Genomic DNA, 23,702 nt, shown 5'->3' on the forward strand with positions numbered 1-23,702 from the left:
GTAAATTAGCTCCTTACCACATGATGCACACACCCCGTGTCCGCACACACACAAGCCAAACTGCAAATAAAGATGAACAAATTTTAACACGACCCTCTCAAGCTGTAGGAAATGCCGAAAGGTAAAACCTACGCCAGACAGTTAGCAGATAACCTCAAGAAGCGGACGGAGCGCTTGCTACCACCATTCGCTACGGGGATGTCGATGCGTTCGGATCACGTTAGCTGCGCTCAGGAGGGGACTGACCGCCGTGCGGTGGGGCTTGCCCCACAGCCGGCCTCGTCAGTCACTCCAACGACGACGACACGGCAAAGGAGGACGGGTAATGAGCTGTTGACGACCACGGCACGTGAACTGGACTTTGCGGCGGAATACTCTACGGATGCGTCGGTCGACGAAGATGCGGAGCGGGAGTTTATTTCCAACCTGCGTCGGAGTGGCAGACGCGTGAGTGGCAAAGGACGCCAACGTCCTTCAACATCGCACGTCGACGAGGAAGGGTTTGTGCGCCCTCCGAAGAAGAAAGTGGCGCGAAATCGACAGGACGTTACTGATGACACGATCGCCCTGCAAAATCGTTTTGAGGCTATGGACGAAGGCGACGAGGGGACGGGTGCGGCAGCACCGACGGAGCCACCGCCGCAGCAGCAACGCCCTGCACCACCACAGCAACAGAGGATTCCACCCATCGTTTTACAATACCCTGAAGATTATCGCACATTGTACGAGTGGCTTAAGCAGCACTGCAAACAGCCCTTCACCGCCAAGCAGGCCGGCGGGGACAAGCTGAAGCTGACGCTGACTACCACTGAGGACTACATGACAGTCATGGACATGGTTGGCTCCCAGGGCATCGCCTGTTATACTTTCCCGATGGTGCGGCCACCAGTTTTGACGGTTGTCATCCGCGGAATTTTGAACTCCCTTCAAAATGACTATGTGAAGGAGTCGCTGGAGGAGCTTGGCTTCGTCGCCACCGTCGTGGACTACCACAAGATCCCTGGTACGAACAAGAAGTCGGGTCTGCGGGTCGTCGTACTGCCAGACACGGACCGCCATCGTGAAATTTTCCAACTGACCAGGCTCTGTGCCCTGGCCGTGACGGTGGAGAAGCTTCGGAAGTCACGTGGAGTCCTGCAGTGTTATCGCTGCCAGGGTTTCAACCATGTAGCTCGCCATTGCACCATGCCGGCTATGTGTGTTCGTTGCGGCGGTGGTCATGAGAGTAAGACCTGCACTCACCCCCGGCAAGAGCCCGCTAAGTGTGGCCTATGTGGCGGCAACCACACGGCAAATTACCGTGCCTGTCCGAAGCACAAGGAGGCCAGTCGCCGCCAGCGAGGCCTGCCACCGTTGAACGCCAAGCGTCGCTCACCCCGCGGCACCTCTGGGAACACCGCAGCGTCTACGCGGACTGCAGCAGCTTCTCGCTCACAGCCGCCTACCCTGATGGAGCGGCGCCGTGCCTATGTCCTGCAGCGCCCTACGGCTGCCGATGTCGTCAGGGGTGGGGTTCAGGCCTCCGCTCCTGCTCCTGGGTTGGACCTGTCGACGACCTCTTTTCCGGCGTTACCACCGCGACGCCGTCCGGATGCTGGCCTGCAGCCTCCCTCCGGCAGTCAACCCCCTGCTGCTGACTGTGATGTGACGACCCTTCTTCAAACGATGCTCGCTGCTCTCGCAGAGATGTCCAAAGCCATTCAGGCTCTCCCTGCGTCCATTGCAGCCGCGGTCGAGGCGACCGTCCGAGGAGCGCTCAGCGCAACCAGCGAGGCACCCTCTGTCCAGCATGGCCGCGATTAGACGCCTGGAGGACCTCTGCATTGTTACTTACAATGCCAACGGATTGTATCACGACCTCTTGGACCTGCGGCAGTTCCTTCTAGACTACGACGTGGATCTCTGCCTAGTGACGGAGACTCATCTGAAGCCCGCGCTTCGAGCCAATATTGCCAATTATCGGTGCTACCGTACTGACCGGATGACGGCCGGAGGCGGCACCGCCATCTATGTCAAAGCCAGTATCCGTCACTACGCTGCACCGACGCCGCCGCTCCAGACCTTCGAGACAACGGCGGTCGCGGTCGAGACTTCTGCCGGCCTCGTGACGTTCGTCGCGGCCTATCGCCCGCCTCGTGGACCTCTCAACATGGATGAAGCTCGTGCGCTTCTCCAAGTTTGTGGCCGTCTCTTCGTCGCTGGCGATCTTAACGCGAAGCACGCTGCTTGGAATTCCATCACCACCACGCACAATGGCCGCCGACTTCTTCGCGTGCTGGACCAGGTGGATGCCTACGCCTGTGGGCCGGACACTCCCACCTGTTTTCCATCCAGGGGTGCTCCGGATGTCTTGGACCTTGCTATCACCAAAGGGCTGCGGCAGTTTCTCACAGCGGAGTCGATCCACGCCCTAAATTCGGATCACCTCCCTGTCCTCTTCCGGCTAGCTGTCTCCCCGTCGTCGCAACCTGCCCGTCGGGACCTCAAGAGGACGGACTGGGACCGTTTCCGAGCCCGCCTTTCTCGTTCTGCGCATCTTCACCCTGAGGACGACGCTCGCGACGTGGACTGGGCGGTTGATGAATTTACCGCCGCTGTGGGGACTGCGTTGGATTCCTCCACGCCGCGCCCTCGGCGCTCTCCACCGCCGCGGCCTGGTCTCCCGCCGGACATCCTCGATCTAATCCGCGAGAGAAATCGACTTTTCAAGGACTGGCGGCTTACGAGGGACCCTCACCTGAAGCGGCATGTCAACTTTCTCCGCCGCACCGTCAAGTCCGCCATCATCGAGCACAAGAATCGTCAATGGGCGTCGCAGCTGGCCTCCTTTACCCCAGATGCCCACTCCTGGGACGCTGTGAGATTTTTCACTAAGCGGAAGGCCTCTGTTCCTCCTTTGGATGCTCCTGCCGGCGTCGCTTATGCACCTTTCGACAAGGCCAACGCGTTGGCTGACGTCTTTGAAGCAAACTTTCGCCCCATCGATGACCCTGTCGATCTGCAGCATGTTCACCTCGTGGAAGAGACCATGGCCACGTACCTGGCGGACGACGTTGGCGAAGAGGACGATTTGCTAGTTCCCATTACTCCGGCGGAAGTCAAGTCCACCGTTGCAGCCTTATCCTCCGCCAAAGCGCCGGGTGCTGATGACCTCCCTGTGCGGGTCCTTAAGGAATTGCCGCCCGTCGCTTTCGTGATACTGGCCACCATTTTCAATAGTATCGTCCGGACGTGCACCTATCCTGCAGCTTGGCGGCGTGCGATTGTTGTGGCTGTTCCTAAACCGGGTAAACCCCGCCAGGATCCTCGCAACTACCGGCCTATCAGCCTGCTGCCACACCTCAGCAAAGTCTTCGAGAGGCTCCTGCTTCACCGCTTACGGGACTTCCTGGACCACCGACGTCTACTTCCGCCTGAGCAGTTTGGCTTTCGGAAGGGGCATTCCACCTGCCTCCAGTTGATCCGTGTGGTGGAGGAAATCACCCTCGCCTTCAACAACAGGGAGTTCTGCGGCGCCATCTTCCTAGACGTCTCGAAGGCGTTTGACAGTGTGTGGCACTGTGGGCTGTTGTACAAGCTCCGACACATGGGCTTCCCGAAGAAGATAGTTCATCTCCTCGCCTCGTACTTGCGGGGACGCCGCTTCCAGGTGCGGATAGGCGACGCCCTGTCCTCGACTAGGCTGATCACGGCGGGCGTTCCGCAGGGCTCTGTCCTGGGCCCCACGCTTTATTCACTTTACACATCTGACCTCCCTCGATCGCCACGCATCGAGAGGGCCCTTTACGCTGATGACACTCTTCTCTACACCTGAAGCCGGTGGCCAGCAGCTCTCCACCGTCGGTTGCAGGATGCTTGCGCCGACCTCGAGACGTGGGCGACGAGATGGCGTGTCTCCTTTAATGCCCTAAAAAGCCAGGCCGTCATCTTCACTAGGAGACACTCGCCGCCAGTCCCGCCGGTTCGTCTGTTTGGTGTGGACATTGTGTGGAGCGACGCCGCCACCTACTTGGGTGTCATAATGGACCGTCAACTGACGTGGCAACAGCAAGCAGCGGCTGTCCGCCTTAAGGTGCACCAGCGTCTGGGGGCTTTATACCCCCTCCTCAACGAGCGCTCTGCACTCTCCGCGAGGAACGGGCTTCTGGTCTATCGCCTCTTTATCCGCCCAGTGATGGATTACGCAAGCGCCGTCTGGGGAAACGCAGCCAACAAGCACATTCATCGCCTTCAACAGCTGCAGAACAAGGCCCTCCGCCGAATTTTTCACGTTCCTGCCACGTTTCCGTCGCGCTATCTCCACGAGGCGGCCCAAGAGGACTACGTCATCGCCCGTTTCCAACGTCAAGCAAGACTTCTGTATCGTTCCTCTGCGGACTCTGCGAACCCTCTTATCCGGGGCCTTGGTGCTCCGTCTCACGACAGAGACCGCTACAAGCGGCCCAGCGCGCTACTCACTCGCTAACTTGCGAAGTATCGCTCTCTTATTGTGATTCTACTTTCCCCACCGCCTGCCTGATGACATATAAATAAACATGAAGCACCTTCTTTCCTTCTTGTAATCTGCTGTTTGTAGTAAATGCCTCTTTGGTAAAAACTACCTTTCCTAAGTCGACGACACTCTGAAGATGCGGACCGGCGCTTGCTACCCAGTCGAGTGAGCGATGTCAGACGAGAAGGACGTGTCACTCTGCGCTCGCGCGCCCAGAGCACGTGCTCCGGCTGCGCCCGCGTCGGCCGGCCGCGGTCCGGTGGGGCTTGTCCCGCCGGCCGCCTCGCCATCAGCCGGCGCACCTACGACGACCGGACCTGTCGCGGAGGGAAGTAATAGTACCCTTGCGGCAGAGCAGTATTTGGACGCCGATATGGAGTGCTATTCGGATGCCGATGAGGATACCACCGTGCAGGAGGTCATCAACCGTCGACGATCGGAGTTGCGGCGCAGAAGCAGCGCGGACCGTGACTCTACGTCGAGACGGCTTACCCGGGACGACACGAGAGACGACGGTTTCCGACAGCCGCCATTGAAGAAGCAGGCTAGGCCACGGCAACTCGTCGTCGCGAGAGAATTGGAGGTCTCAAACTCCTTCCAGCCACTGCAGGGTGAAGGGGCCACGCTAGAAGATGCCGCCTCTTCCATGGCAGAGCAGCAGCACCGTCGTGCGATGCAGCAGCGTGCAGATGGCGCGGCACAGCCGCCGCAGCATGAGGGCGAGGTGCCCATGGATGAACAGTCTGCCTCCGCGCCGACCACACCACGTCGGAAAATACCGCCGATCTTTATCCAATACAAGGACTCCTACAGGGATTTACGTGACTGGCTTAAAACTAACTGCCGCCACGGATTTACAGTCAAACAGTCGGGGGATGGCAACCTGAAGCTTATGCTCGCGTCTACTGAAGACTACATCCTGGTACACGACATGCTTGGGAAGAAAGGCATCCCGATGTTCACTTTTCCGGCCGTTCGGCCGCCGACGATCAAGGCGCTCATCAAGGGCATCCCTATCACATTGGCGCATGCTGATGTCAAAGAGGAATTGGAGGAACTTGGTTTCGTGGCCTCTCTGATCGAGCACCATAGGATGCCGGGAACCAACCAGCAAACTGGTCACCGGGTAGTCATCCTACCGGATACAGCAGAGCATCGAGATATTTTCCAACTGGAACGCTTCTACGACCTGGAAGTCACGGTGGAAAAGCTCCGGAAGACCCGTGGCCCGACGCAGTGTTATCGCTGCCAAGGGTTCGGCCACGTTGCACGGTGCTGCACAATGCCCTGGATTTGCGTCAAGTGCGGCGCAAATCATGACAGTAGGACGTGCACAAGAAGCAGGGACCAGCCAGCGACCTGTGGACTTTGCGGGGGCGCTCATCCGGCGAACTTCCGCTCGTGCAGTAAACATAAAGAGGCCAGTCGACGTATGCGCGGTCTCCCGCCTACCCTCAAGCCGACGGCGTCCGTCGGTCGCCGCCGCCCCAGGCAGCTGCCTCCGCCGCAGACTTCCGACGCCCGCGCCTGGCCCACACTGATGGACCGCCGTGCTGCGAAGATCAGAGCTGACCTCACTGTGGCGGACGCCCTCCGGCGCTCGCTGCAACCACCAGGATCACCAGCTGCTCAGGCGCCGCCTGTGGCACCACCAAGACAACGCCAACAGACGCCTCCGGCAATCAGCCCTCAGCAACAGCCAGGTACAGATGATCTTCTGGCCTTGCTGACTCAGATTGCCACCTCACTCGCCAGCATCACCTCCACGCTGGCACAACTGCCAGCTACCATTGCCGCCACAGTTGAGGCGACACTCACCAGGGCCTTCCCGGCAGCAACAGCAGCATCACACACTGTCAATCATGGCCAGGAATAGACGGCTTGAAGACTTGAGGATTGTGGCATATAATGCCGATAGTCTCACCCATGATGTGCCTGAATTGCAACAATTTCTGACAGACTTCAACGTCGGTGTATGTATGGTCTGTGAAACGTTCTTGAAGCCTGGGATTCGTAGCAACATCCCTAACTACTGTTGCTACCGGACAGACCGGCTGACAAGAGGAGGGGGGACGGCCATCTTCATACGAAGGTCTATCAGGCATCATGAGATCCAACCGCCGGCAACAGGACTCATCGAGGCTACAGCAGTCGTCGTAGAAACGAACACGGGACCCGTCACCTTTGTTGCGGTCTATCGCAGCCCGAGAAGGGTGCTGGACCTCGAAGATGCTCAGGCACTGCTCCGCATGCCTGGACGCCTTTTCATCGCTGGGGACCTGAATTCCAAGCATGCCGCTTGGAATTCTCAGGCCACCAACTGGAGTGGACGCCTTCTCCTCCGTGCAACTGAGGCAGCACAAGCCTATGTTTGTGGCCCGGAAGAGCCCACTTGTTACCCGTCCAACGGTCGCCCGGACGTGATTGATGTGGCCATAACCAAGGGTCTTCCGCAGCATCTGACAGCAGAGGTGGTTCATGCACTGAATTCGAACCACCTCCCGGTGCTCTTCACCCTCCAAGTTGCCCCGGACCATTCCACCGGCCGCCTCAACTACAGAAGGACGAACTGGAACAGCTTCAAGGATCGGCTTACCCACTCTGTTGACAATGTGCGTGCCGCAGAAGACATCAACGGCGACTCCATCGACCACTTCGTTGCTGACGTCACGGATGCACTCGTCCATGCTACGCCTCCGCCGAAACCTACTACCGTCCCAGCTCCAGGACTGCCTCAAGACATCTTGGACTCGATACGGCTGCGCAATCGGCTGTGTCGTGAGTGGAGGATTACCAGGAATCGCGACCTCAAGCGGCACATCAACCTTCTCCGGCGGGACATTAAGGCCAGGCTCATCGCCCATAAGAATCAGCGGTGGGCTGAGAAACTTCGATCATTCACGCCTGACCCGCTGAATTTTCAGTCTATCCGATTCTTCACGAAACGTCGCACCCGGATTCCGCCGCTTGTAACGGATGCTGGTGATGTCTTCCGGCCTGACGATAAGGCGAATGCATTGGCTGATGCATTTGAAGCCAACTTTCGACCGCTCGACGAGGGGGTGGACCAACAACGCATTGCCCGCATTGAACGCGACGTGGAGGTGCTGCTCCAAGACGAGGTGGAGGAGGCCGAGCCTATCCCGCCCATCACGCCTCAGGAAGTTCACGAGAGCCTGCGAACGCTGCCTCCAAACAAGGCCCCTGGCGTCGATGATATCCCGGGCTTGGTTCTGAAGCAGCTGCCCTGGCCGGCGATTGTCTATCTGGCAGCCATCTTTTCGTGGATCCTGAGAACTGCAAACTATCCACGCGCCTGGAAGCACTCCATCGTGGTGGCTGTACCTAAGCCTGGGAAAGACCGCCGCCAACCATCCAGCTATAGGCCGATCAGCTTGCTACCCCATCTCAGCAAGCTGTTCGAGAGGCTCTTGCTTCGACGGTTGCAAGTCCACATCGATGCTGAGGAACTCATGCCGCCGGAACAGTTCGGCTTTCGCAGTGGCCACTCGACCACGATGCAGATCCTCCGGGCTGTTGAATACATCGCCCAGACGTTCAACCAACGCGACTATTGCGGGGCCGTCCTCTTCGATGTCAAGAAGGCATTCGATAGCGTGTGGCATCGGGGACTATTATGGAAACTGCACCGACTGCGCTTCCCGAAGGCCTACCTCCGTCTGATAGCGTCCTACTTGGAGCAACGCACCTTCACTGTCCGAGTCGACGATCACCTCTCCGCAGCCCGCCCTATCCGAGCTGGCGTCCCTCAAGGCTCAGTTCTCGGGCCGGTCCTATACTGCCTGTTTACATCGGACCTGCCAACACCTCCACGGGTCGAAAAAGCTGTTTATGCGGACGACACGATGTTGTTCACCAGAAGTCGCTGGCGCGAGGTGCTGATCCCTCGCCTTCAGGCCGCTTGCCACGCCTTGCAGGACTGGGCTGCGAAATGGCGCATTGCCTTTAACCCGGCGAAGATGCAGGCCATTGTCTTCACGAGGAAGAGAACTGCACCGGACCGCCGACTCCGCCTCTATGACGTCGAAATTCCGTGGAGTGATACCGTCCGCTACCTGGGGGTCCTCATGGATAAGAGGTTGACCTGGAAGCCTCACATTGACGACGTGAGGATGAAGATCCTTCAACGGATGGGCGCCCTCTACCCATTCCTCAATGAACACTCCGAGCTGTCGCCGGCGAATGGCCTTCTCGTCTTTCGCCTCTACCTCCGCCCGCTGTTTGATTATGCGTGCGAGGTCTGGGGCTGCGCAGCGAGGACGCACATTCAACGCCTCCAGTGTCTGCAAAATAAGATCTTGCGGCGGGTCTTCCATGTGCACTCACAGTTCCCCCATGGATACCTCCACGAGGCAGCCGAAGAGGACGCCGTGCTGGAACGGCACAAGAAATGCGCAAGACGGTTCTATACCCGAACGAGGAGTTCTATGAACCCTCTCATCAGGGCGCTAGGAGCCCCCGCCAATCCCAGGGACCGCTACCGACGACCTGTGGCCCTGCTCGACCGCTGACGACTACAAGCAGAAAAGCACTGCCATCCCCCATCGTAACCTGACGCCAATGGAAGCCCAACACCTGGTGACCCCGCACCCACAATGGCCTGCATCTTCGCCGGGTTAAAGGCAATGCGCCATTTCGCAGCCCAGTCCTGCAAGATGACAACATACACACATGCCCCCTCAGCAGACGCAGAAAATGCCGCGAGGTAAACTCTGCACCAAGCAGCTAATTTAAGTTAGCCTTAAGTACGCGGATGGAGCGCTTGCTACCCCAGTGCCGACTGAGATTTCGCATAGTGCGGAGGGAGTGATAGCGCGCGCGCGAGAAGCGAGTGATCACGTGTCGGCCGGCCGCGGTCCGATGGGGCTTGCCCCGTCGGCCGCCCCGCCACCAGCCGACGCACCGATGACGAACCGTCCCGCAGCGGGGGGAGGTAACAGTACCCACGCTGCGGAGCAGCCACAGGACGCCGAAATGGACTTCCATTGTGACTTTGATGCCGACAACGCCGCAGAAGAACGCATTGCGCGTCGTCGTGAAGAAGAGCGGGATAGACGATCTCGCCCACGCGCTACTGACAGACTTTTTGCGCCGTACGAGCCGTCCACTGACGGATTTCAACAACGTCCGGCTAAGAAGCAAGCGCGTCCTAGACCGGTCATCGTTGCTCGAGAACTAGCGACCTCCAATCGCTACCAGCCGCTACAAGGAATGGGAGCAACTTTAAACGAAGCTACTGCCTCTCTGGCAGCACAACAGCGCGGCCGCGATGAGCAGCAACGCCCTGAAGACACTGAGCAACACCACGAAGAAGACATCGGCGAAAACACCGATCAAGCACCGCCGACTGCAGCCACAAGAAAAGTACCGCCAATCATCCTGCAATTCACCCAGGACTACAAGAAGCTACGTAACTGGCTGAAGGACAACTGCAAACAGCCATTTACAGTGAGGCAAATCGGGGAAGACCTCCTGAAGCTGCTACTGTCATCCACAGAGGATTACGTGCTAGTAATGGATACACTCGGGAAGCAAGGAATCCCGAATTACACTTTTCAGGCGGACAGACCGCCCACCATCAAGGCGCTAATAAAAGGAATCCCAAAGAGACTACCACATGAAGATGTGAAAGAAGAACTCGAAGAGATGGGTTACGTCGCAACCAAAGTCGACTACCACCACATGCCAGGAACTAATCAACTCTCGGGCCACAAAGTTGTCATCTTACAGGATACTCCGCAACATCGCAATATCTTCAACGTCACGCGATTTTACAATCTAACAATTGAAAAACTGCGGAAGACGCGGGGCACAATCCAGTGCTTCCGCTGCCAGGGCTTCGGTCACGTCGCCCGACTCTGCACGATGCCCATCATGTGCGTCAAATGCGGCGGCGCTCACGACCGCCGCACCTGCACACTCCAAGAGGGCAAAGCACCCACATGCGGACTCTGCGGCGGTCCTCATACAGCCAACTTCCGGTCCTGCCCGAAGCACAAGGAGGACAATAGGAGGAGAAGAGGGCTCCCACCACTGAAGAAACCTTCTACAACACAACCGCGGCGGCAACCACCGCCACCTCCTGCTGATGGACGCTCCTGGCCTGCGCTGCGCACTAGCAACCCGGCACAGGCACGGCTTACAATGGCCTACGCTGCTGCAGCCTCTGCCCAGCAAACAGAAGCTGCACCGCCACGCATACCTGCCTCTCAAAGACCACATCAAGAGCCTCAGACAGCCCCGCAACACGATGCAGATATCATCAGACTGCTGACAAATATCGTCACCACTTTGGCTGATGTCACCAAACAGCTAACGCAGCTGCCCAACACCATCGCCGCCGCAGTCGACACGGCGGTCTCAAGAGCCGTTACGGCAGCTATTGAAGCCTCCAGAACAACACAGCATGCCTAGAGCAGCAAGGTTGGAAGACCTAAGGATTGTTGCATACAATGCAAACAACCTAACACAGGACATTGCCGAACTTCAACAGTTTCTACATGACCACAACGTTGACGTCTGCCTCGTCAATGAGACGTTTCTCAAACCAGACATCCGCAGCAATATTGCCAATTATCGCTGCTACCGAAGGGATCGACCGACTCACGGAGGGGGCACCGCCATCTTCATTCGCAACTCCATCCAACATCATGAAGTTCATCCACCCATCACCCAGCATATAGAAGCTTCAGCAGTTCTTCTTGAGACGCAAACCAGACCCATAACCTTCATCTCTGTATACCGTAGCCCACGCCGAATCATCACCATTGAAGACGCAAGATCGCTCCTTCGAGTGCCAGGCAAACTCTTTATCGCAGGGGATTTAAATTGCAAACATGCAGCATGGAACTCATTAATAACCAACTGGAGCGGACGAATACTTCTTCAGGCACTTGAGGAAGCTCACGCTCATGCATGCGGCCCTGAGGAACCCACATGCTATCCCTCGAGAGGTGTACCAGATGTCATCGACATTGCAATAACGAAGGGAATACCACAATTCCTCGACGCCGATGTCATTCATGGACTCAATTCAGACCACCTTCCGGTCCTCTTCAGCTTACGAGTGACACCAGAACATCTACCAGGACGACTCAACCTACGACGAACGCAATGGGACCGCTTCCGCTAGCATGTAGACTCTGCATTCACCGACATCGACGAAGACGACGACATCTCTGAAGAATCATTTACTCGACTCACCACCATTATCACCGACGCCCTTCACGACGCCACACCGCCACCGCAGCCACATCGCCCAGTGGTGCCCAGCCTACCACAGGACATCCTCGCCTCCATCCGGACGCGGAATCGACTGTGCCGAGACTGGCGCATTACGCGCAACGCAGTTCTCAAGCGACGCATTAATCAACTAAGACGAGAAATTAGAGCCGGCATCGTAGCACACCGTAACGAGAGATGGGCAGACAAGCTCCGCAGCTTCACGCCCGATCCACTAGGATGGCAAACAGTGAGCCACTTCACAAATCGGAAGACGAGAACACCACCACTGACGACAGATGACCGCACAGCTTACCGACCCGAAGAAAAAGTTGATATGCTTGCAGACGTATTCGAAGCTAAATTCCAACCGTTAGAAGACCGAGTCGACTTACAACGTACTGCTGACAACGAACGCGACGTCACCGCATTACTAAACGAGGACGTTGAAGAAGAAGAACCTATCACCCCAATTACACCTGAAGAAGTGCAAGTGGGCATCAAGCAGCTTCCCAACAACAAGGCGCCAGGATCGGACGACATCGCCGGCAGAGTACTCAAGCAACTACCCTGGTCGGCGATCGTCCATCTTGCTGCACTGTTCAACTGGATTCTTACGACAGCTACGTTTCCTGCCGCATGGAAACACTCAGTCATCATAGCAGTACCAAAACCGGGCAAAAACAAGAAACACCCCACCAGCTGCCGACCCATCAGCCTGCTTCCTCACGTCAGCAAGCTTTTCGAGAGACTCCTTCTTCAACGCCTTCAACGACTCGCGGCACAACTGGACATCCTACCGCCGGAACAATTCGGTTTTCGACGTGGGCACTCGACTACGCAACAAATTCTACGAGCGGTTGACTATATTAAAGACGCCTTCAACCGGCGGGAATTCTGTGGCGCAGTCCTACTAGACGTTACTAAGGCGTTTGACAGCGTTTGGCACCACGGACTACTCTGGAAACTACACACACTTCGCCTGCCACGAGTGTATGTCAAACTGATAGCATCCTACCTCGAGCATCGGACATTTGTGGTACGGCTCGACAATGAAGTCTCTCGTGCGCGCAACATCAGAGCCGGCGTGCCCCAAGGATCGGTCCTTGGACCGGTACTGTACATAATGTACACCTCAGACATACCAACGGTACCTAGAGTGGAGAAGGCTATTTACGCTGACGACACCATGCTGTATTCCAGCAGCCGCTGGAAAGAAGTACTTGTTCCAAGACTGCAGAGCGCCCTCAACAGACTGGAAGACTGGGCGGCTCGCTGGCGGATCAGCTTCAACCCGACGAAGACACAGACAATCATCTCTACGTTGAAACGGACAATGCCGCAACGACAACTACGACTTTACGGAACACAACTACCCTGGCTGTCATCAGTGAAATACCTGGGGGTTATTATGGACAAGAAACTTACGTAGCATCAGCACATCACAGACCTTCGAAAGAAGATCCATCAGCGCCTAGGGGCCTTATACCCTATTCTCAACGAGCGGTCTGAACTATCCATCTCGAACGGCATCCTCATTTACCGGATGTACCTCCGCCCTCTGTTTGACTACGCTTGTGAAGTCTGGGGCGTTGCTGCTAAGACACATATTCAACGACTACAGTCGTTACAGAACAAAATTCTACGCCAAGTGTACCGTGTAAACAGCCAGTTTCCACACCAATACCTTCACGACGCTGCAGACGAACTGGAAGTCCTCAACCGACACAAGAAGATTGCAAGACATTTCTACGAGACGACGCGGACATCGACAAATCATCTCATCCGGGAACTTGGAGCACCACCACGACCACGAGAACGACACAGACGACCAGTTGCAATGCTAGATAGGTGAGGCACTGCAACCTTAAGAAAACAACGAGATAAAGTAAGAAGAAAACAAAATAAATTAAGATCTTAACACAGCCCACGCCCTTCCCGCAACACACACAAAAATAAAGATGACAAATTTTCCCCAAAACCTTAAGATAAAGGCAATGCCTACCGGTAAATCCTTCGTAAATAGCTGCCATCAGCCTTCAGAAGTGGAAGTAGCGCTTGCTACCCCAGTGCCGACTGAGATATCGCACAGTACAGAGGGGGTGTCAGCGCGCGCGCGAGAAGCGAGCGATCATGTGTCGGCCGGTGGTGGTGGTGGTTGTTGTTGGGATGTTTAAGGGGACTAAACAGCTAAGGTCATCAGTCCCCCATTCCAAAAACAGGCGAGACAGAAATGCACGAAGCAGGAAAAACTCCAAGGGGAAGGAGACTCCCCCCAGGCCCTAAAAGAACACAAATGCTGTAACGAACACTACAGACACGAAGAGTACAGATGAACACCAGACAAAAAGAAACAGAAGAAAAGAAGATGGCCAGAGACTGGTTGACTGACCATGACAACAAAAAAGGGAAAAAGTCAACCAACCGACTACACACTAAAATCTGCAACCAAATATGAGAGACTCGAGGACAAGAGACACACAAAGGGAAAGGAGGAGGACCTCCCTAAATGGAACCATAAAAAGGACTACCATGGATAAAATTTAAAACGTCATCAGCCATGGAGGCATTGTCGCTTAAAACCAAAGGCAAAGTGCCCGGGAGATTAAAAGACTGCCGGAGGATGCGCAGTCGGGGACACTCCAATAAAATGTGGGCGACCGTCAGCCGGGACCCACACCGACACAGGGGGGGATCCTCCTGACGCAAAAGATGGCCGTGCGTCAGGTAGGTATGGCCGATGCACAGCCGACACAGGATTACAGAGTCCCTGCGAGAAGCCCGCAGGGAGGAGCGCCACACATCGGTCGTGTCCTTGACAGCCCGCAGTTTATTCGGGGCTGTCATGTCACGCCACTCAACAGACCACATCCCAACCACCTTACGGCGCAACACCAGCTGCTGATCGCGAGCTGTAAGGCCGATCTCCAAAGCTGGGGCGTCGATCGCCCCTTTGGCCAGCCTGTCCACACGTTCGTTCCCCGGGATGCCAACGTGACCTGGCGTCCAAATAAAGACCACCGAACGACCAGAGCGAGTAATGGCGGAAAGAGACTCCTGAATAGAGGACACCAGATGAGAAGAGGGATAGCAGCGGTCGATGGCCTGGAGGCTGCTCAGGGAGTCACTGCAGATGACGATGGACGTACCTGAGCAGGAACGCATATGCTCAAGAGCGCGCAATATGGCCACCAGCTCTGCAGTAAAAATACTGCAGCCAGCCAGCAAGGAGCGCTGTTCAACATGGGCAGCGTGAGCAAAAGCGTAGGCAGTGCGACCATCAACCAGGGAACCATCGGTGTAGACAGTCTCACAGTCCGGAAATGAGGCGAGGAGCGCAAGTAAACGGCGACGGAGGACCACAGGCGGAACCGAGTCCTTGGGTCCCTGTGCCAAGTCCAGACGGACGGACGGCTGGGGCAAACACCAGGGAAGCGTAGGTGCACGGATCCGGAAGGGAGGCAGAAGAGGGAATGACCCCAGTTCCGACAGCAGGGACTGGACGCGGACAGCGATGGAATGCCCAGACCTAGGTCGCCGTTTGGGCAGATGGAGGACCACGGCAGGGAAAAGCAGGCGATGATTGGGATGGCCGGGTGAGCAATGCACGTGGACAGCATAGTCGGCGAGCAGTCGATGGCGGCGAATCCGCAGTGGAGGAACCCCGGCCTCCACCAGTAGACTATCCATGGGGCTCGTACGGAAAGCGCCAGTTGCAAGCCGAACCCCACAGTGGTGTATGGGGTCTAACAACTTCAACACACTGAGGGTGATGCAGACCCATAGGCCAGGCTCCCATAATCAAGACGGGACTGCACAAGGGCTCTGTACAATCGCAGCAGCGTGCAGCGATCTGCACCCCAAGACGTGTGGCTAAGGCTGCGGAGGGCGTTGAGGTGCCGCCAGCATTTTTGCTTCAGCTGAGTAATATGAGGAACCCATGTGAGCCGGGCATCAAACACGAGTCCCAAGAAGCGGCAAGTGTCCACCACTCCAAGCAGGTGGCCGTTGAGGTAAAGTTCAGGATGAGGGTGGACCGTCCGACGCCTGCAGAAGTGCATAACTCGAGTCTTGGCTGCAGAGAACTGATAACCATGAGTCAGAGCCCATGATGCTGCCTTGCGAACGGCGACTTGCAGCCTGCGTTCGGCGACTCCCGTAGTCGTGGAGCTAAATGAGATGCAGAAGTCGTCGGCATACAAAGAAGGAGACACCGACGACCCCACGGCTGCAGCCAGACCATTAATGGCCACTAGAAATAAGGAGACACTCAACACCGAGCCCTGCGGGACCCCATTTTCCTGTATATAAGATGAACTAGAGGCGGCACCGACTTGCACCTGGAAAGAGCGGCGCAATAAAAAGGTTTGAAGAAAAGCCGGGAGCCGACCACGAAGACCCCACTCATGCAACGTGGCGAGGATGTGATGCCTCCACGTGGTGTCATACGCCTTCCGCAGATCGAAAAATACAGCAACGAGATGCTGACTTCGGGCAAAGGCCGTACAGATAGCAGATTCCAGCCGCACCAAATTGTCCGCTGCAGACCGGCCCCGACGGAAGCCACCCTGGGATGGAGCGAGGAGACCGCGCGACTCTAGGACCCAACACAAACGCCGCCCCACCATACGTTCGAGCAATTTGCACAAAACGTTGGTGAGGGTAATGGGACGATAGCTGTCCACCGCCAGTGGGTCCGCACCGGGCTTCAAGATGGGGACATTAAGACCCTCTCGCCATTGTGACGGGAACACGCCCTCGCTCCAAATGCGGATGAAGATGGTGAGGATGTGTCTCTGGCAGTCCCTGGAGAGATGCTTCAGCATCTGTGCGTGGATACAGTCCGGTCCTGGTGCTGTATCAGGGCAATCGGCGAGGGCAGCGAGGAATTCCCTCTCGCTGTAAGGAGCATTGTATTTTTCAGAACGACGCGTGCGGAACGATAACGGCGTCTGGTCGGCTCGCTCCTTGAGAGAGCGAAAGGTGGGGGGATAAGTTGCTGTCGCAGAGTTCTTAGGAAAGTGCGCAGCAAGGTGTTCAGCAATGGCGGCAGCGTCCGTGCAGACAGCGCCGTCCAAGAAGATCCCAGGGACACCCATAGGGGTGTGGTGTCCATAAATCCGCCGTATCCGGGACCACACGAGCGAGGGGGAGACACGGGAGCTCAAGAATGAGACATACCGCTCCCAGCACTCCTGCTTACGCCGTGTAATTAGACGACGGGCGAAGGCACGGAGCCTCTTAAAGGCGATGAGGGTCTCGAGGGACGGGTGCCGCCTATGACGCTGGAGGGCCCGCCTATGGTCGCGAATAGCCTCAGCAATCTCCGGCGACCACCAGGGTACAGCCTTCCTCCGAGGGAGGCCAGAAGAGCGGGGGATGGCAGCCTCTGTCGCCGAAATGATTGACGTGGTTAAGACACGGACCACCTCGTCAATGTCACCCTGTGGGGGAGACTCAATGGTTGCCACGGAAGTAATACCCGGCTAGTCAGCCCTGTGGAGAGCCCAGCGGGGCAGGCGCCCAGAAGAATGACACTGGGGCAGTGACAAATAGATGGGAAAATTGTCACTACCACACAGGTCCGGATGCACTCTCCAGTGGAGGGATGAGACAAGTCCAGGGCTGCAAAGAGAGAGATCGATGGCCGAGAACGAGCCATGGGCCACACTGAAATGCGTGGGAGCACCGGTGTTCAAGAGGCTAAGGTCGAGCTGAGCCAACAAATGCTCCACGGCCCGACCGCGGTCATCGGAGACAGTCCCACCCCATAGGGGGTTGTGGGCATTGAAATCGCCCAGCAACAAGAAAGGTGGCGGCAGTTGGGCTATCAGAGCAGCCAGGACATGCTGTGCGACAGCGCCATCCAGTGGAAGGTAAATACTGCAGACAGTAATAGCCTGTGGCGTCCACACCCTAACAGCGACAGCCTCTAAAGCTGTTTGTAGAGGTACAAACTCGCTGTGAAGAGAGTTAAGGACATATATGCAGACACCACCAGACACCCTTTCATAAGCTGCCCGGTTCTTAAAATAACCCCGATAGCCACGGAGGGCGGGGGTTCGCATTGCTGGAAACCAAGTTTCCTGCAGAGCAACGCAAAGGAAAGGATGAAGGCTGATAAGTTGGCGGAGCTCAGCTAGATGGTGGAAGAAACTGCTGCCGTTCCACTGGAGGATGGTAGTGACCATGGATGGGAAAGGCGTGAAGGGACTGGGGAGGCAGATTACGCCTCCGGGGCCCCTGCTGCTACGGAGTCACCACCTGTACAACAGCCACCTATTGCGTGCGAGGGACTGGCGAGATCCATGTCCTCAGCGGACGCCAGAATCTCCACCTCATCCTCAGACGCAGAGCTTGTAGGAAGCGGTGGAATGGGTGCCACGGCAATGTCGGTAGCCTTGGGGAGTTTCTTCTTCTTCTGCTTCTCGCGCTGTGCCTTTGGTGGATCAGGCTGGGAGGGCGTCATTGGGTCAGTCTCAGGGACAGACGACGACCGTGTGTCCCGACGACCAGGGACCGGCGGTTGTTTAAGCTACTTGCGGCTGTCGGCTTTGGTACCAGTCAGAACTTGCGAAGGCAGGTCCCTAAGGGACCCCTTCCTTACGAGAGTAGCCGAAGAAGTCTTACGCTTCTCCGGCTGGGAAGAGGGAACTGATGTCCCCAATGGTTGGGGGGGTGTTGCTCCTGAAGTAGATGGAGCAGGAGGAACAGTGGGTTTAGTGGCCCCCACCATCAAGGGGGCAGGTGTGGGACTTCGGCTCTTAGAGCTGACTGGAGCGGATGGAACTGTAGCAGGAGCGACAGTTGCGGCATAAGAAGCTGTCATGTGCACTGGATGAAGCCGATCATATTTCCGCTTCACCTCAGTGTACGTCAGGCGGTCGAGAGTCTTGATTTCCATGATCTTCCGCTCCTTCTGCAGAATCGGACAGTCTGGCGAGCAAGGCGGATGGTGCGCACCACAGTTCACACAGATTGGAGGCTGGGCACAGGGATGATCAGGATTGGATGGTCGACCGCAATCGCGACAGACGAAGTCGGAAGCACAGCGGGAAGACATATGGCCGAACTTCCAACACTTGAAGCACCGCATCGGGGGAGGGATATACGGCTTGACATCACAACGGTACGCCATCGCCTTGACCTTCTCAGGTAATGTGTCACCCTCGAAGGCCAAGATGAAGGAACCGGTGGCAACTTGACGATCCCTCGGACCCCGGTGGACGCGCCGGACGAAATGGACACCTCGGCGCTCCAAGTTGGCACACAGCTCGTCATCGGACTGTAAAAGGAGATCCCTGTGGAAGATAATGCCCTGGACCATATTCAGACTTTTCTGGGGCGTCAAAGTGACGGAGACATCCCCCAGCTTAGTACAAGCGAGCAAGGCCCGCGACTGGGCGGAGGATGCCGTTTTTATCAACACCGATCCGGACCGCATCTTGGACAAGCCCTCCACCTCCCCAAACTTGTCCTCTAAATGCTCTACAAAGAACTGAGGCTTCACGGATATAAAAGATTCCCCATCAGCTCTGGTACAGACAAGATATCTGGGCGAATACGTTTCACTTTCATGCAAGGACTTTCGTTCCTCCCATGGTGTGGCGAGGGAGGGGAACGATTTGGGATCATAAACGTTACCTTTAAAATGGGCCCTCGAACGCTTAGAGACTGCTGGTGGCTGGCCACCAGCAAGAGAAGATGTGCCACGCTTCATTGCGTGTCATCCACCCTGATGCCACCTACTCCGACCAAGGGCCCTCCCCATGGGCGCCACCCAGCCACAGCAAAGCCCACCTGGCAGGATGGCCATTGCCGGGAGTCCCGATGCCCCAGGGAGATGGGCATCTACTCCTTGGCATACGTGGGGAGTTAACGGCGCAGGCATCAGTAGAGCGATCCCTGTGTTGTCAGGGGGCTACAACCAACAGGGTACATGGCGGCCCCACCACAATGGACTGGCTACCGTGCTGGATCTTAGGTGCAAGAAAGTCCAAGGTCGTCGTCGCAGTTAAAAGCAACACTGCAGAGTGCAGCGTGGTAATCGCACCCAGGGACGTATCCTCGCCCAAGAGATTGAAAACGAGCGGGACACCATTGCAACGACGAAAAAGCCGGCTAAAGGTCGCAATGCACGACGGATACAGTGCACCATGTAAGGTGCCCTTCCCCAATTGGCTCGCTCTTCGGAATAATTTAGAAAGATGGAGGTCAAACCCGAGAGGGGACCATCACATAAGGCCGAAACATGTGAGACTCCTTTTAGTCGCCTCTTACGACAGGCAGGAATACCGCGGGCCTATTCTAGCCCCCGAACCCGCAGGGGGTCGTGTCGGCCGGCCACGGTCCGGCGGGGCTTGCCCCGTCGGCCGCCCCGCCATCAGCCGACACACCGATGATGAACCGACCCGCAGCTGGGGGAAGTAATAGTACCCACGCTGCGGAGCAGCTACAGGACGCCGAGATGAACTTCAATTCTGACATGGATGCCGACAACGCTGCAGAAGAACGCATTGCGCGTCGTCGTGAAGAGGAGAGGGAGAGACGATCCCGCCCACGCGCAACTGACAGACTATTTGCGCGGGACCAGCCGTCCACTAACGGATTTCAACAACCTCCGGCTAAGAAGCAAGCGCGTCCTAGACCGCTCATCGTTGCTCGAGAATTAGAGATTTCCAATCGCTACCAGCCACTACAAGGAACGGGAGCAACTTTAAACGAAGCCATTGCATCCTTGGCAGCACATCAGCGCGGCCGCGATGAGCAGCAGCACCCTGAGGAAACTGAACAATATCACGATGAAGACATCGGCGGAAACACCGATCAAGCACCGCCGACTGCAGCCTCAAGAAAAGTACCACCAATCAGCCTGCAATTCAACCAGGACTACAAGAAGTTACGTAACTGGCTGAAAGACAACTGCAAACAGTCATTTACAGTGAAGCAAATCGGAGATGACCTACTAAAGCTGATACTGTCATCGACAGAGGATTACGTACTAGTAATGGATACACTCGGGAAGCAAGGAATCCCGAATTACACTTTTCAGGCGGACAGGCCGTCCACCATCAAAGCACTGATAAAAGGAATCCCAAAGAGACTACCACATGAAGATGTGAAAGAAGAACGGGAGGAGATGGGTTACGTCGCTACCAAAGTCGACTACCACCACATGCCAGGAACTAATCAACTCTCTGGCCACAGAGTTGTCATCTTACAGGATACTCCACAACATCGCAGTATCTTCAACGTTACGAGATTCTACAATTTATCTGTCACAACTGAAAAACTGCGGAAGACGCGGGGCACAATCCAGTGCTTCCGCTGCCAGGGCTTCGGACACGTTGCCCGCTTATGCACGATGCCCATCATGTGCGTAAAATGCGGCGGTGCGCACGATAGCCGCACGTGCACACTTCAAGAGGGGAAAGCCCCGACATGCGGACTATGCGGCGGTCCTCACACAGCCAACTTTCGGTCCTGTCCGAAGCACAAGGAAGATAACAGGAGGAGAAGAGGACTACCACCACTTAAGAACAAGAACACTTCTGCAACACAGCGACGGCAACCACCGCCGCCTCCTGCTGCTGACGGACGCTCCTGGCCTGCATTACGAACTCGCAACCCAGCCCAGGCACGACTCACAACGGCCTACGCTGCTGCAGTCTCTGTCCAGCAAACAGAAGCTGCACTTACTGCACCACCACGCATACCCGCCTCTCAAAGACCACGCCAACAGCCTCAGACAGCTCTGCAGAACGATGCAGATATCATCAAACTGCTGACAAGCATCGTCACCACTTTGGCTGATGTTACCAAACAGGTAACACAGCTGCCAAACACCATCGCCGCCGCAGTCGACACGGCGGTCTCAAGAGCCGTCACGGCAGCTATTGAAGCCTCAAGAACACCCCAGCATACCTAGAGCAGCAAGGTTGGAAGACCTAAGGATTGTTGCATACAATGCAAACAACCTAACACAGGACATTGCCGAACTTCAACAGTTTCTACATGACCACAACGTTGACGTCTGCCTCGTCAATGAGACGTTTCTCAAACCAGACATCCGCAGCAATATTGCCAATTATCGCTGCTACCGAAGGGATCGACCGACTCACGGAGGGGGCACCGCCATCTTCATTCGCAACTCCATCCAACATCATGAAGTTCATCCACCCACCACCCAGCACATCGAAGCTTCAGCAGTTCTTCTTGAAACGCAAACAGGACCCATCACATTCATCTCTGTCTACCGCAGCCCACGCAGAATCGTCACCCTCGAAGACGCAAGATCGCTCCTCCGTGTGCCAGGCAAACTCTTTATAACAGGGGATTTAAATTGCAAACATGCAGCTTGGAACTCATCAGTAACCAACTGGAGTGGACGAATACTTCTTCAGGCACTTGAAGAAGCTCACGCTCATGCATGCGGTCGTGAAGAGCCCACATGCTATCCCTCGAGAAGTGTACCAGATGTCATCGACAATGCAATAACGAAAGGAATACCACAATTCCTCGACGCCGATTTCATTCATGGACTCAATGCAGACCACCTTCCGGTCCTCTTCAGCTTACGAGTGACAGCAGAACATGTACCTGGACGACTAATCTTACGACGAACGAACTGGGACCGCTTCCGCGAGCATGTGGACTCTGCATTCACCGACATCGACGCTTCGCCCAGTGGTGCCCAGCCTGCCACAGGACATCCTCGCCTCCATCCGGACGCGGAATCGACTGTGCCGAGAATGGCGCATTACGCGCAACGCAGTTCTCAAGCGACGTATTAATCAACTCAGGAGAGAAATTCGAGCCGGCATCGCTGCATACCGTAACGAGAGATGGGCAGACAAGCTCCGCAGCTTCACGCCCGATCCACTAGGATGGCAAACAGTGAGCCACTTCACAAACCGAAAGACGAAAACGCCACCACTGACGACTGATGACCGCACAGCTTACCGACCTGAAGAAAAAGCCGACATGCTCGCAGATGTCTTCGAAGCCAACTTCCAGCCGCTACAAGACCGAGTCGACTTGCAACGCACTGCTGATATCGAACGCGACGTCACCGCACTACTACAAGAAGACGTTGACGAAGAAGAACCAATCACCCCAATTACACCTGAAGAAGTGCAAGTGGGCATCAGGCTGCTTCCAAACAACAAGGCACCAGGATCGGACGACATCGCCGGCAGAGTACTCAAGCAACTACCCTGGTCGGCGATCGTTCACCTTGCTGCACTGTTCAACTGGATTCTTACGACTGCTACGTTTCCTGCTGCATGGAAGCACTCAATCATCGTAGCAGTACCGAAACCGGGCAAAAACAAGAAACACCCCACCAGCTGCCGACCCATCAGCCTGCTTCCTCACGTCAGCAAGCTTTTCGAAAGACTTCTTCTTCAACGCCTTCAACGACTAGCGACACAACTGGACATCCTACCGCCGGAACAATTCGGTTTTCGAAGTGGGCACTCGACTAAGCAGCAAATTCTTCGAGCAGTTGAATACATTAAAGACGCCTTCAACCAACGGGAATTTTGTGGCGCAGTCCTACTAGACGTAACTAAGGCGTTTGACAGCGTTTGGCACCACGGACTACTTTGGAAACTACACACACTTCGCCTGCCAAGAGTGTATGTAAAACTGATAGCATGTTACCTCGAGCATCGGACGTTTGTGGTACGACTCGACAATGAAGTCTCTCGTGCGCGCAACATCAGAGCCGGCGTGCCCCAAGGATCGGTCCTTGGACCGGTTCTGTACATAATGTACACCTCAGACATGCCAACGGTACCCAGAGTGGAGAAGGCTATTTACGCTGACGACACCATGCTGTATTCCAGCAGCCGATGGAAAGAAGTACTTGTTCCAAGGCTGCAGAGCGCCCTCAACAGTTTGGAAGACTGGGCGGCTCGCTGGATGATCAGCTTCAACCCGACGAAGACGCAGACAATCATTTTTA

Source organism: Schistocerca nitens, chromosome 9 (genome assembly GCF_023898315.1).
Source record: "Schistocerca nitens isolate TAMUIC-IGC-003100 chromosome 9, iqSchNite1.1, whole genome shotgun sequence".
In the NCBI taxonomy this organism is placed as follows: Eukaryota; Metazoa; Arthropoda; class Insecta; order Orthoptera; family Acrididae; genus Schistocerca; species Schistocerca nitens.